Genomic DNA, 14,853 nt, shown 5'->3' with positions numbered 1-14,853 from the left:
TTAAGAGCACTGAGTAATTAAACTTTAATAGGTGCGTGTAGGTTTAGTATCCATCCTTTATTGTGAGCAAGGAGAGAATATACCATTGTAAGGTTACAGCAGAAGTTAAATAGAATACTCATACACTCTAACCTAGAAATGCTTATGGCCAGGATTGATCAGTGTCATCATCGAGGTCCGAAATAGACTGGTGATGGGACTTAAAAACTTCTGCCTTATGATTGATTTGTAATTTTACTGTATTGAAGTTAAAAGAAGCAGTACAGATTTCTTGTGTTATTTTGCAGAGGCTTAATTTTTCTTCTTTTAGTTGTAATGTATTGGAGTAGTAGATGGTGGGAAACTCTACTATGCATGACCTGTTTCAGCTAGATAACGCTATTGACTTTTTTGTCTTTATTTCAGTGCCTCTGCTTCAGTTATAATTAACTTCATTTCTGATTCTTGATTAGCTTAGTGGTAGGATGTCATTAAAGCATTTGATTCCCTAAGGACATGATCTATAAGGCAGATCTTTCCAGTGGAGAGTCATGATTTAGCTAATTTAAACATAATTTAAACAGCAGTTGGCCTAATACCCTGGAGTGGAATTTGAGATACTTAATGTCCAAGAGCTTAATACCATAAATTAGTTGTTGAGGTTAAGTGCTCTTTAGAGATCTGCATGAAGAGCCAGGGGAACAAATAATGCCTGTTTTGTTCTCTTTATAATAGACAAGTCAAGATTTGAAGGAAGATGAAGGCAGGAGTCGTGCTTAATTTACAATTATCATTTTGCATGTTATTGGAAAGATTTTGTTTCATCCAAGCAGTTGTAATATTTGGCTAGACTTTATATTTGGGTTTTTATTTTAATGGCCCATTCAAATAAATTAACATAATAAAAATGTCTTCATGCAGTTGGAGCAAGCTAATGATCTCTGACTTTGGTGTTCCCTGATATTTTGCATTTCTTTGAGGTTTTGTGCGGAGATGCTTGTAGTTACACAAAGCAATTTTTATAAGATGCAGAGAATTGTTCTTCATATTAGCATCTAAATGGTTTTGTCAAGCTGAGCTGATAACTCAGAATGCTGTGCGGTGGAGTCAGACTTGAGGGTAAATGAGTTGGATTCATAATTTCCTGACTGTTTTGGCCCAGCCCCTGGAGTGTAACTGCCATTTCTCCCAAGAAGAGATGGTTATACACTGTAATGTTTCCAATGTAAGTTAACACTGTGGTTTGCAGTTCAGTAGTGCAGCACAAAACAGTGTTGAAGCTGGTGGAGGCAATTCTGCTGTTTTTCCACTTCGCAGTGTATTTTGTTAGCCCACGTCAGGATGGAACTGCAGCACATGTTTTGGCCCTGACTGGTCCCCTGATAATTTGCTGTTCAGGATAGCATGAAATGCCCTAAGTGCTTTAGGAAAGAATTGCAGGGCATTTACCTGCCTGGGATTTGTTGTTGGTTTGATTCCTTGAGAGCGTTTAGGTTACACAGTGTGTTCCTGTGTACCAGTAAAAAAAATATAATCTAACTTTGTGCTTGGTGGTGCTGACAAGCATGTTTTTACTTGAAGTTTGGTTTGTCTCTGCTGTTTCTGCCAGACTGACGCTGCACCTCCCGTCTGTCTGTCACAGTATCTCTGCTCTTCTCAGCAGCTGGGCTGCTACTGTTACTGCTTTTTCTTGCTTGGCTGTATTGCCTGTGGCATCATTGACTGGAGATGCACATTTGCTTCCAGGTGTGCTTTATGTTCTTACTTCGAGCTGCTTCATATACCTATATTACCAGCATCATCTGGCCATTTGGGAGTGACTCATTCTTTTTTAGAGGACCATTAAACTTTTCTGAGATTAAGCAGGTGGTAAAGGTTCTGCTGAACTTCTAATTAATTTCTTTTTTATATCCTTTCTCTTAGTATGCTTTTAGGTTCTAAGATTTTTATTTTTAGTCTAACTTTAGGCTTTAGCATCTCCAGAAGTCAAGCAGTGTTATTAAATGTTTTAAAGTAATCTCTATTTTTTGTTGTTTTATTAAAAGATATGGGTGCATTGGTGTGCCTGTTGGCAGTGTGTAAGGTCAGACTCTTAATTGCCCTTCAGTTTAAGGTACAGTTGAGATGCCATCCTCACTGCTTTATTCTTGTTAATTTAAATAACCATAAGAATAGAGGATTCGCATATAGAAGAAAGGAGGCCAGCAGAACCAAGATCTGCTCTGTCATCAGGAACTGTTAACGCTGCAGGGACTGTTGGATGCGGATGATGAAGTTTTTGGATGATCTAGTGCGTTGTTGCTTGCTTAACAGAATGAACTGATTGGCTTAGCACATGAACAAAATGTTTCCCCATTAGACTGCCAACACTTGCTATGCAGTGTGGCAGTTTAGTGTTTAATCCTCACTCATTCATGAAGCTACAAGTGCAAGTATGATATTCCAAATTTTTGGGTATTTCTTGTGCTTCAAGTAGAACTTTACTACAGTGTCACAGTGTGTATCTGCCAGGCCAATTGAGTATTTTGTTTCATTTTCTCCACTGAGTCTTCTTCCTTGATGTGGTTGTTTATTTATGTCTTCCTGGTTAAACTTGTCTTTATTCTTTACGAAGTGATTTATGCTAAATTGCACTTAGCTGTTGCCTGTGATTTATACACTTTCCTTGGCATTTCTGGTTTCCTGTGGTTCAAGGATGCAGTCTCTGGCATGGACTTCTTGCTGCTTTTTTCTTATGTCAGTTATGATCAGTTCAATAGGAAACTAGTCTGGCCTCAGAAATGTTATAATGATGATGTCTGAAGTGGCATTAATGCCTGACGTAGTTATCTGCTTTGTCTATAGAGTTGTGTTTTGTATGTTCTTTGTCTCTGTGCTGTTGAATAAATCAGCAAGACAAAATTTGCTGAGGGGGGAAAAAGGTCGATTTTACTGGGATGCTTGGAAATGGTCCAACGTCATGTTCTGAGATGTTACAGGTAGGAGTAGGAAAGACTAAGATCTCAACTGTGTTGTGAACTCCAGATAACAAGGGTAGCATTGAGAAAAGAAGGTTGCCTTATCTGCCTCCCATCTTTCTGTTTTCTTTCTCTATCTGTGTTAGAAACAAAATAACATAGGATGAGGGGTAACAGCTTCAAAGTAAAGAAGGAGAAACTGAGGTTAGTTATGAGGACAGTATATTTTTTTACTTGAAAGTTGGTAAGGCACTGACACAGGCTGCCTAGAAAAGCTGTGTATGCTCCATCCCTAGAGGTGGTCAGTGCCAGGTAGGATGGGGTTCTGGACAGCCTGATATGATGGTGTTAGCTATACCCAAGGTGGGAGGAGTGAAACTTGGTGGGCTAAAGTCCTTTCTAACCCAAGCCAGTCTATGATGATGTGAAAATGTAAGACATATAACTTTAAACTTGGTGCACTTATTTCTGCACTAAAGGTGACAGCAGAAACATCTCAACTGTTTTAGCTGATGTCAGCCATTTGGATGTGGGTTACCATTTGCCTTGGTAGAAGACAGAACAACTCAGAACTCCATGGAATCTCTTGTTACTATTTGTGTTTTATCTTCATCTGATAACTAAATTCAGCAAAATTCTTATCTCTATTTTTTTTTTAAACTCTTGTATCTATTACTAAGGATGCTATGTAGTTAACTGCAGCCTTTCTTTGAGGACACTTGGTAGAGATCCTACTTGAGATATACATCAATGCAAGGTAACTTAACTTTTCAAGTAAGTGAAAAACAAGTCAGAAATGAAAAACGATGTGATCAGTCCTCACATAAGTGCAGCGGTGTCAGCAGCCTAGCTTGTAGTTTTTAATTGAATTGATTTCATGTTGTGTTCACATCCAGACTGTTCCTACAAGTTTAGTAAACTTATCTACTCAGCTGTGCGTACACAGTGGAAAAAATCATTCATAATTGCCTAACTATCTATAGCTTGTATCAGCCTTGTCCTTATTATCTCATGTTTCTGTTCCGTGACTTTATCTTTCTGAATACTATCAGAAGTTAAGACTCCTGTGTGCCTGAGGGTGAGAGAGAGGGGTTGGAAATACATGATGGTTGAGGTCCTTTCCAACCCGGGTCATTCTGTGATTAGCCTTGTAACCAAAATGCCAGACGCTTCTAACAACTCAGTTTGATTTTAGTGTAACATGGAAGATGACCATGAGGCTAGTTTGAGTTAGTGAGCTAGCTTTTGTTTCTGCTAACAATGGTATAATTGCTGTAGTCTAAGACTTTGTCTGGCTTAGGTTCTTGCAAACAGTTGTTACCTCACTGCCTTCTCTTTTTAGAGTGAGCAAAATGTACTGGTAGCTGTTCTTTACATTGAGGTGTAAGTGAAGAAGTACTCAGCTTTTAGGTGGATGGATATGTCAGAACTCAGGGGGGAATGTTAAGATACCATTACCTTTTGGTTTCCAAACCAGCAGACAATTACAGGTAAGTCTGTTGAATGAATCCATGATGACTGTGACTGTTTTTAGCTTGGCTCATCACTTGTTCAAGTCTAGGTCTGCTAGTGCTGTGTTGAAAAGTGTGTACTTAAGGAACAGAAATTGGATTTCTGTTCCTTACCTCTGTTCAGGTAGTCTGCTGTAGTATTGAACGTGGGTATTTTAACTGTCCAGTTAGATGTTTGAAAGTGGAGTCTTTGTGAGATAAGATGGTATCTTAAAGTTGTAGGCATCCTTTGCATGTTTGTGAATATTGTCTCCTTTAAAAATTCTCTGGACTGTAGAAGTAGTAGTAGTTGCAGAGGGTGATGTATTTATGTTAAGAAAAGTACATGGTCTTGGATTTGTATTTCTTTAATCTTGTAGCTTGCCTGCTGCAGTTAAGTAATATTTCTGTATTTGAACGTTCTGTCTTTAGAACTCACCAGCAGAAACAAACAAGGGTGATTATGGTGTTTGCATGTTGGGAAACTATTTTAGAGTTTGTTGACTTATTCATCTTACAAATGCTGTTGACTTACAGATGATGGCAGGCAGGCAGTATACTGGAATACAAGTGGATTTTCCAACTTTTGAATGATAGTGGTAACCAATAGGCTACCAGAGCTTTGGGTCAGTATCTGTTAACTTTTTCAGCGCATGCAGTTGCAGTTTGTTGCATCTGGAAAGTGTTAATAGTATTTCCACACAGTGAATTGAGAAATACCTGTTTTTGTCGTTCTAAATCTCGCTGTAGTAGTGATGGTGCCCAGCTTGTGTCTAAGCTGTTTTCGTTGGCCTCTCATCTGGAACATTTAGCTGTTGTGCTTCCATGTTTTTAGTTTTTTGTTCCCATCTTTAAACTTGGAAGAGAGCTGTAACCGGATTTTCACACTTAGAATCGTGGTTGTGCATTCATGGTTTTTTTTTCCTTCCTGGTCTGTTTGTCTTGAAAAAGTAAAATGAAATTATAGTAAAACTGCGTATTCAGACACTGTTTTAAATGTTTATTACTACTGCATGCAGTTTTTGTTAGCTAAAAAATTGTTTTATAAGATGTCCTGCATGGTATTTCTGTGTAAGTAGGATTATTTTTCTTTTTAAGTGGTTATATGTATTCGTGCTGCTGACAACATTTTTGGAAATACTATTTTTAAAGCAAATAAGCAAGGAGAAGTTGATGGCTTTGGTTACTGCATTTGAGATTCTTGTCCTTTTACAAAACAATGTTGCATGAACCGAGATTGGAAGAAATAACCATGCCTGTATCTTGCCCATTATCTGTCTGTTAGTGTCTTGAGCAACTAATATTTTGCCTTTGAAATTCCTTCTCAAGGCGACTTGCTTCCCTTATTTACTTAACTTCTATGGATATGACAAATGGCTAGATTAGGTGTTTATATTGGTTGTCACATTCTGCATTTATAGAGGTATACTTCTCAGTGTGACCGAACAAATGAACCTAAGCATCAGAGGCCAGCTGGGATAGTTCCCTGGGACAAGTCAGTAGCGTTTTGTGTTTTTATTAGAGGAGACGCAGCCCTCCCCATCTGCTCAATTATTTATTTTAATCAAAGCAAACCTCCACAACAAAACAAGTTTGTTCACTGAATTTCAATACTTTTTTGTGAATATCAAGTCTTAAAGTAAAAACCAACCAATCCCACTGTTGTGAACAGCTCAGTGGCTTTGTACAGTTGGGTATTTATTTGTTAGCTAATTTAATCTCTCTTTTAAATGTGAATTTGATGGAGACTTCGTTGTAAACTTCCACATGCCACCTGTTGCTACTTCCTCTTTTCTTCTATAATACACTTTAATATGCCTTTCCCTAAATATTTCCTTCTCATATTTTTTTTTTTTTTAAAAAAAAAAAAGGTTTGTATTGCTTGTATTCTCCTGGAAAGAGAAAACAATTGTAATTGCTGGCCTATCTCAAGAGCAGTCCAAGCACTATTGTTTTTCACATCTCCCCACTTGTGGCTAAAGCATGGAAAAATAGTGGTGTTGAAAACAGTCAAGGTACTGTACTGTAGTGCATTTTCTGTTTATTTTGCTTTATCTGGTTTCATTTGTAACTTTGTAAATCACTGCCAGGAATTCAGTACCAGAATTAGAAAATTCAGACTATTGTGTAATCTAGGTTACTAAGTTGTTTATTTCTGACTTCATACAGACCTAAACAGTTGAAATACTTTTCATATATCTGTTTGGATTTATTGTAATAAGCTTCATTGTCATTGTTAAGCTTGATGTGCCATGGAAGTGGTAAGGCTGGAGCTGTACCAAGTGCAGTCAAGGTCTTTTGTGCATTGTCACTTGTTTCCATGGTTCTTTAACTTATTTTCCTGATTTTGATTGAGTTTTGTTTTTGCAAGGGACGTTTTCACTTGTTTCTGGAATGGAAGTATGAATGCTGAGTATGGTTACTCAGGATTTGTTGCTTCACCTAGCTACTGTCTGGGCTGCTAATGATAGCTTACGTAACAACATTATGAGAGGTTCTATGTAAATCCTTGTTTTGACAACTAAAAAAATCTTGATGTGTGATCAGCCTTTAAGGAACAAAAGCTTAATTCACTCACCAGACATAGATGGTACCTAATAGCTCTGGTTCGTTGTTTTTTTTGTTTTTTTTTTTAGTGACTGCAATTCCAAAGGGAGAGGACAAATCTGAATGAAGGGGCTTTCTGAGCAGATGTTACTCATTCTTGATAACTTTAGGACAAAATGCACTTTGGCAATAATGTTTACATTATGGTCTATTTTAGATTTTTACATAAAAACAACGTGAATGTCAGAAACATGGAGATTAATGTGCTGCTTTGAAATACTTTTTATTTTATCTTGCACTTAAATCAGGTAGCAACGAGCAGGGCTTTTCTTAGTTTTTATTCTACACGCTGATTTCGTCTCTTCCCTTTTTAAGTATGCTTCATTTTCCTGAGTGAATCGGAGACTTGCAGCCTTCATTAGAGATTTCTTTTACTGTTCTTAGGGTTTTTCTGCTGTGCTGGGATATGAATTTTAAAGACTTAGACGAGTATGTATGGTTGGCTGCCTGTCTGCCTGTGGTGGGCTGGGCAGTGGCAGTCAGTGTTATGATCTTCTATGGAGAGTCCTCTGCTACCTGTGAATAAATGACACAGCTCATTGCTTTGCAATTTCTTATTGGGAAGGTGCTATATACTTGTTGAACATTTATTCATGCTGTATTTCAACAGATTATTGAAAATATCGTGTAAATATAAAACTGCCAGCCATACAAATGTTAGTTTTGTTCCTCCCCACTGAGCAGTTCAAAATATAAAGCTAGATTTTCCCTGAATGTGTTTCTGCCCCTCTGACTGCATTGTCTTAATGCTGGTGACCTTAGTGTATGTACTCTGTGGCTCTGTTCATGGGATGTCTTCAGAAAGCTCAGTGTGTGTTTCTAGCACTGTCTTCCTTCCATGTCATTTTTCACACTTCATATATATTCAGTGAATTACTTTACCCTCAGTGTCTTCCAACCGTTACTGCTAAATGATGGGGGAAATGTGTTCTCCAGAGCATCTGTCTTCCTGTCCTTACTCTGCTTTTTAGAAAATGCAACTCTAAAGTTGGCAGATGCTTACTATGTGATTAAATGAGGTGTCAAATACTGCGATAGTGTGGGAGCTATATGGATAATTAGGACAAGCAGGTAGCCAAGATGGATGCGTTCCTAGTACTTGCAATAGCCATAGAGCTTAAGCAAATGATAGAGATAAGTTCCTGCAGTTCAGTGAATCTGTGTTCATCAGATAAGTAGTGTTAATTGTGCACATGTTTGCTATCAGGGGAAATACAAGACAAAATGTGACATTTTGGCCCTGAGTGAAATCAGTACTTTGTTAGCATTTGAAGTCAGTCACTTGAGGTAAGTTTAAAGACAAGTTCAGGTTACTTGATTTTCTTGATTTGGTGAGTTATAACCTATGATTCTGGCTTGGTACTTGGCAGTGCCACAATTATGTTGTAACACAGCTTGAACTGTTAAAATATGCAGCAGAAAGTTTAGTGGCGAATATCAGAGTACATTTGAGGTCTTAACAAGAATTTTTTATGCTTAGCATTTGGTGCTACTTGGTATGTATCTTTTCATCAGCAAAAATACAGTATAAGTTTTTTTGTGAAGAAGAATTTGCATAGTACTATTAGAGCTAACAGTGTGAGTCAAGAAAGCTTTTTAAAACATCTTTTCCTTCTTTTAATTAAAAGCAGAAAAATGGTGTTGTCTTTTTTGCAGCTTTCTATCAGGGAATGAAGTTATGTACCACCTTGTTAATGACTTGGGGTCTGGGAAGCGTACCCGTTTGCTACTGTTAGAATATAGGTAAAGTAGAACGAGATATTGAGGTGCAGTTAGTTCCTTGTGCAAGTAAAAAGAAAATATAGAATACGATAAAAATTGTAATAAAAATATAATCAAGTGAAATTTTCCCTTCAGGATGAAATGTGCATGTTTTGTAGTGCACAGAATTATCAATTTAAACTATTTTTGTCATTGTGTTCTAATGGAGCACTCATGAAACAGGTAAATCAGTAGTCATAAATGTAAAGAGTGAGGTTGTTCATCACCCTGAGCAAAGCCAAGGTTTGGATTCATGGAAGTGAGCCTATTCTGCACAACAGAACAGGGACTTAGTGCCAGACGGTTGTTGCTTTCACATGTATTTTACGAAAAATAAGTAAATGGGAAAACTCAACCCCATATTTAGTATGAGGTTGATATGTGGCATAGATATCAGGGCGTAAGTTATTTCTGATGGAAAGCTAAAGGGAAGGAAGCATAGGAAACTTTTCTGTTTTCATGCATTTGTTCTCTTTCCTTTTAATAAGATATTCTCTTAACTTTTTTACAGCAGCAGTGTAAAGGTTTTGCTTTGTTGAATGCAGATGGCAGTAAACAGCTTTAGGAAATCATATGGTAAATATAAATAGTTCAGATCAATACAGGATTATTTCCTCATAAGAGAGGTTTAATCAGGTAGCTGAGCAGAGTTCCAGATATGGTGGTGAATCAATTCTCTTCTTCCACAAATCTAACCAAGAAACACCTTGAGTAGAAGTTCCTTAAGTGAAGATTTAGCAAATAACTTGGTCAAGTAAACTATTTTATGTTCATCGTAACAACAGCAGGAAATGTGATATACCTCTGATATCCAAGTGTTTCATAAAGATCAACTGGCCTGTTAGGACAATTTGGAAGACCAAATATCAGTGTCAGCTGAAAATGTAACCAAGAGCAGAGGTAGAGGGTGTGTACTATAAAGCTTTGGAGTCCATGGCGAGTGCCACATGTACAAGTTCTGTGTTTCACAGCAGTACCATGGGCAAAGTAGTTTTGTGAAGTAGAGGTCTGTCTTCTTTGGTTGATCCTTACTACACTCTCCATTCTAATGGGAGGAATGAGGCCTTAAAATGACAGGAGGGCAGCGCTCCATCCGGCCTTTAGAACTACCTTTTATTCTCCCATAACCACTTTGAAAATGCGGCTTAGCTTTTAGCTATCGAAGTTCTACAGTAACTTAAATGAAAGAGGCATGGTCTTAGCTTGCCATAAATACATACTGAGAAGAAATTCCTGTCTTAGTGGATGTATAAGAAGTAGACAGTATTTTCATGTAGATAAATTATTAAACAGGGATGTGGGACTTCAAAGTCTTGGGTTTCACTGCAGCTCTGTTAATTCTCTTGATGACCCTGGGTGGCTTTATATTATTTCTGTATTAATGTAACTACCTGCAAGATGGAAAAATGGAAATTCCATATGAGGGCTTATACACTTAATGCCACTGGAAGCCTCTACTTTATTTGTTTATAATAAACCATGAGTAGGGGAAGCAGCTTCACTGTTAAAAAACATTAAACTACATTCCTTTATTATGCCATTTTTAACTTTAGCATTACTTGAGCTTATAATATAGTAGTTTGGCCAATTACCTTGAACTTGCTTGTATTTTCCTAGGGGTTGGAAGACACTGGTGGTGTGGCTTGTGAAAGATTCCAGATAACCTGAAGGACATCTAGAAGCTAATACATTTGTTTAATTTTCAAGTTGTTTTCAAACTGCATGTTTTCCTACTGACTGTATTGCAGTTTGGTTCTGTGTATATATTACAAATGGAAAAGTCTACAACGTATCTCCTGTTTCCTAGTTGTTTGATGCAGGCTACATTTAAAAGTGGCTATCTGCAAAACTGTGTAGGCTTCTTGAGGATAGTCAAGTTACTCAGGCTGCAGTGCTGATGTTTTGCCTCTTGAGAAGAAATCTTAGTATGGAAGTGATATTCACCTTTTAAAGAATATACAAGTAAGAAGGATATTCAAATTTGGCTTCTGTAGTCAGCGTGCTGTTCTGAGTAGGCACAATCTTGCTGTTCCTGGTTATGGAAGTTTTAAACTTGAGGCTTGTGACTTGTTCAGTGGAAGTCCAAAAAAGTTTTAAATCAGAGTAGGTCAAGGAACGAATGACTGCTTGCATGCACATTGTCATAGATGAAGTGAGAAACAAGTAGCACAGAGGTTTTGCAGAGTGATCTGATACCTTTCTTTGTAAATAAATTTGAGTACTTAATGCTGCCCATTGCTCCTGTCTGTTAAAACTTCCACTTCAGCTCTTTTCTGTCCTACCAGGGCACATATATAGTTTTCTCTCCTATCTGAAATAATGTTTTGTGTTTCCGTGACTTGCATCAATATTGTTGAAGAATATGTACTCTTTCCTTGGCAAGTACTGTTTTCTCAGGAGGGACATATTTGTGGTTGTCCTGCAACAGCTACTCCACAGTTTACATCGCAAAGGGTAAAGGTGTTGATAAAATGTCAGGTTTTTTTTGGTCTGCATACCATCAGTGGTCCAGTTTGTGCTGCACACCTATGCAAGTGCTTTTATTTAAATATTCATGCATTTACCAAAGGATGGGCTTTGCTTCAGTTTTCTTACATAAGTTTTGCACTAGAACACAATAGATGGTGGAAAAGAATAGCTGAAGATATGGTGTGTTGCTGAGCTGAATTTTTTAGCACTGTCCTCTAATGACTGTTCCTTACTCTAGAAGTTCTTACAAGGTGCTTAAATTTTCAGTTATTCCTGTGCTCGGTTTTTTTTGTGATGCCACAGGTTGTTCTTTTAGTACTTGTAGCTGTTGCCTTCGAAAGGGACTTCTATGAAATACATAAGTATAGGTAAGCTCAGTTCTTTTTTCTTGTGCTGCTGATTTTTGGAATTAAATTGTTAAAGAAATGTGGGGTACTTTTTTGTATGAAGTTGTTCAGATATGCATCTAAAACATTAAATAATTTATTTTTCATTAGCAATACATGTATTTTATGTGGAATTGTCCAGAGAATGTCATTAAGTAGTCTGAAAATGTGTGCATAATTCATTTTATTGGAAATGAATATGTATGTTTTTGCAGGGACAAGAGAATAGCATGTGGTTTGGTGTAACACTTGGCTATAGAGTGCAGTTTTATGTTGGTGGTCCTGTTCTTATTATTTCCCCAGCTGATGCCTACTTTTAGTTTGCTTTAGTACTGTGTCCTTTAGCACTTAAATGCACAGGGACTCAGTCCTCTGGGGGTTATGCTGTGGTTTCTTGTCTCTTGTTTATAAAGAAGGTATCCTGATGTCTGCAGTACTGTTTTCTTGTATACTGGCATTTAGTTCTTTGTGTGGGGGGCACTCTTCATCTTGAAAAAGGATCTTGAATCCATATTTTGATACATTATGAATACATATGCTGAATTTATATAAAACTTGGCTGCAAAGCTTAAGTAAAGCAAAAAAGATGGCGAGGGACCTAGAGAGCTAAGTGTATGTGGGGGGGTTGTTAGGTGTAGAGCAGAGGAATCTGAGGAGAGACCTCGTGGCTCTTCACCAGGAGCAGATAGGCAGCGCTGAGCTCTGCTCTCTGGTGGCAGTGATAGGACTATGAGGGAATAGCATGGAGCTTTGTCTGTGTATTAGGAAAAGTTTCTACACCAAAGGGTTGTCTGGCACTGCAACAGGCTCCTCAGGGTAGTGCTCATGGTCCAGTGCTGCCAGAGTTCAAGAAGCATTTGGAGAATTACCTGTATTTGTTTCTTTCATGTGATTGTCAGGATTCAGCACAGGGGGATGCCTTTCCTGTACCAGGTATGCGTTTATGGCTTAGTAACCTTCATATTGTTTGCTACACAAAATGGTGTATAGGTTGTGGCCCAAGTCTCATATGCTTAGTGATGGACAGGAGAAAAAACTCATATCTGCATACTGAAGATATCCCATTGGAGTTTTTTTGATGCAGATCTTAAGCTCTATCATAACTGTGAATTAAGTTTTCACTGTATCTCAATAAGGTGGGAAGTAATTGGAGCAGGAGTGGACATTGTGTCATCTGGGTCTCAAGAAGCCAGTGCTATTCTCTGCTTTAAATGCAATGGGTGTTTAATGAGTTTAAATTTGCAAATCTGTCAAGATGTTTAAAACATACACATTTTTCTTTGTCACAGGAGTGTTAAAACATAAAGATCATTCCTAGTCAAGAAAGCAAGAAAATTTAAGCCTTGCTAGCAAGGAAAGCCTACTGTGTGGGTTTCTGTATTCAGTGATTCTTATCACTTGTGTTTCTTCTGGGATGGATCACTTAAATAAAGATCTTTACATAGGACTCATAGTAACCTTATCGATGTGCGAAATCTGTATGTTTCTCCTTTATGCATGCTGTACTAAACTACTTAAACGCATATGTCCTTTATAAGAGATGAGGAGATTAAGAAATATGATTTTGCTTTCCATGCTTTAGTGTGCTTTCGTATTTGTGCATACCACCATTGTCATATCACACTCTTGTCACCAATGTTGAGACTCCTCTAGACTGTATTCAGAAGGGGCAAAGAAAAAATCAAAACAACAAAGGTAAGCAAAACTAATGTAACGTGAGTAAGGTTAAAAAGCCAGTATAACCTACTTGGTGGGGTACTTGCTAAGAGGTTGTTTTAGTTGGACTGATGGAATGGGTGTTGATAGACACTTCTTGCTTTTGAAAACGGTCGCTATCACTTAAACCTCTGCTCATCTGTACAAACATAACTTAATGTTGTCCTTCAGGCTAAACAATTAAAGCAATCATTCTGAATGTATTAGTGTTAATGAGAAATACAGCAATTTGATTAGCAAGGGATCGGTGTTAAGTATTTCAGTCTACGTGTGTGTGAAGGTAATACCATATATTTTTTTAAAGTATGGTTTTGCATGCTATAATTTCACAAGGATACGAATATATTAATAAATTGGTAATGAGAAAGTCAACGATGAGCAGCTGGCAAGGCAGTGTTGTTTGTTTTTCCACGTGACTTAAGGCATTTGATGGGAATGGGCAGCTTAGGAACTGTACTGTAAAATACAAGCAAGTGTTCAGCAAAGCTGTCTGTATGCCTCAAGTTCTTTTATTTCTTTTCTTTGGAGGAAGAGGTGAAATGTGTCCCCAGATGAATGACGGTATGACAAGTTTGACTTGAGGCCCTGTAGGTATATACAGGCTTAAATAATGTAGCCCTGTTGAGGAGTTGTTGTTTTTTGGCCGTGGTTAAACCTGATTCCAGGATGTACTTATCACTTCTTTGAGAGATTAATCCATTATTAATAATATTGACCTTGTATGCTTTTAAAAAAAGAAACATACATGTGAATTTAAATAGTTAAAAAAACGTTTTGTAGCATCCGTGTTTAGAGTTATGGGGGAATGTAAATTTCGTCTTTGCCTTTACTAGTGATTTGTGGCAAGCCTCTTCAGCAGTCCACTCTCCCTTCCTCCAGAATTACAAGTTTTTCTGTGTTTTTCTGTTCCTGGTTAAACCCATCAATGAATCCACTCCATAGCTTCTAAAAGCACTAGCAAAGCTCAAGTCTGAAGCTTTCATGTGTGAAGCTGATGGGTAAAGCTAAGATCTTGTTCAGATCAGTAGAGATGATCAAATGACTAGTGGTTGACACTGGCCCTTCTGGGGGTGCAAGCAGGCAAGATGTTTGCCATCTGTCTGTCTTTTGGATGCGGACAGCAGTGACTGCGTTCCTTTTGAGTGAACATGTGGAAATCTGTTTTCTTTTGGCTCTAAGCATGTGACATCTGTAAGTTCTTGTACAGTAGAGAAAAACTAGGTTGTCATGACTGAAATGCATTACCTAGTTTCTCTGGGTGCTAGATCTTGTAGGTTTAAAGGAAAAGGAAGCTGTCTTTACTGTCTGCCATGATTGTGTTTTTAGAGGGAGCAAAATGAATCTATCACTTTTTCATGCAAAATTAAAGAAGTTTGGGAAGAATGTCACATTCCTGGTTTTAAAAATGCTACTTCGACTATGCAGTGTCAGCTCCAGTTTGGTCCATAAGTAATGCAATTCCTAATAAAGCGCAGTGTAACCTTTGAT

General features: G+C 37.7%; 1 protein-coding gene across 16 annotated transcripts in view; it reads left to right on the top strand.

Moving 5' to 3' along the window:
• The window catches only part of GULP1 (GULP PTB domain containing engulfment adaptor 1), a 134,626-nt gene that overhangs the window by 46,124 nt on the left and 73,649 nt on the right, over positions 1-14,853 (top strand). The gene's annotated exons all lie outside the window — the stretch shown is intronic.

The sequence above is a fragment of the Coturnix japonica genome, chromosome 7 (assembly GCF_054131305.1).
Source record: "Coturnix japonica strain WE chromosome 7, WE-NBRP24, whole genome shotgun sequence".
Lineage (NCBI taxonomy): Eukaryota > Metazoa > Chordata > Aves > Galliformes > Phasianidae > Coturnix > Coturnix japonica.
The sequence above is the reverse complement of the archived record's forward strand: the minus strand, read 5'-3'. Positions and strand labels throughout refer to the sequence as shown.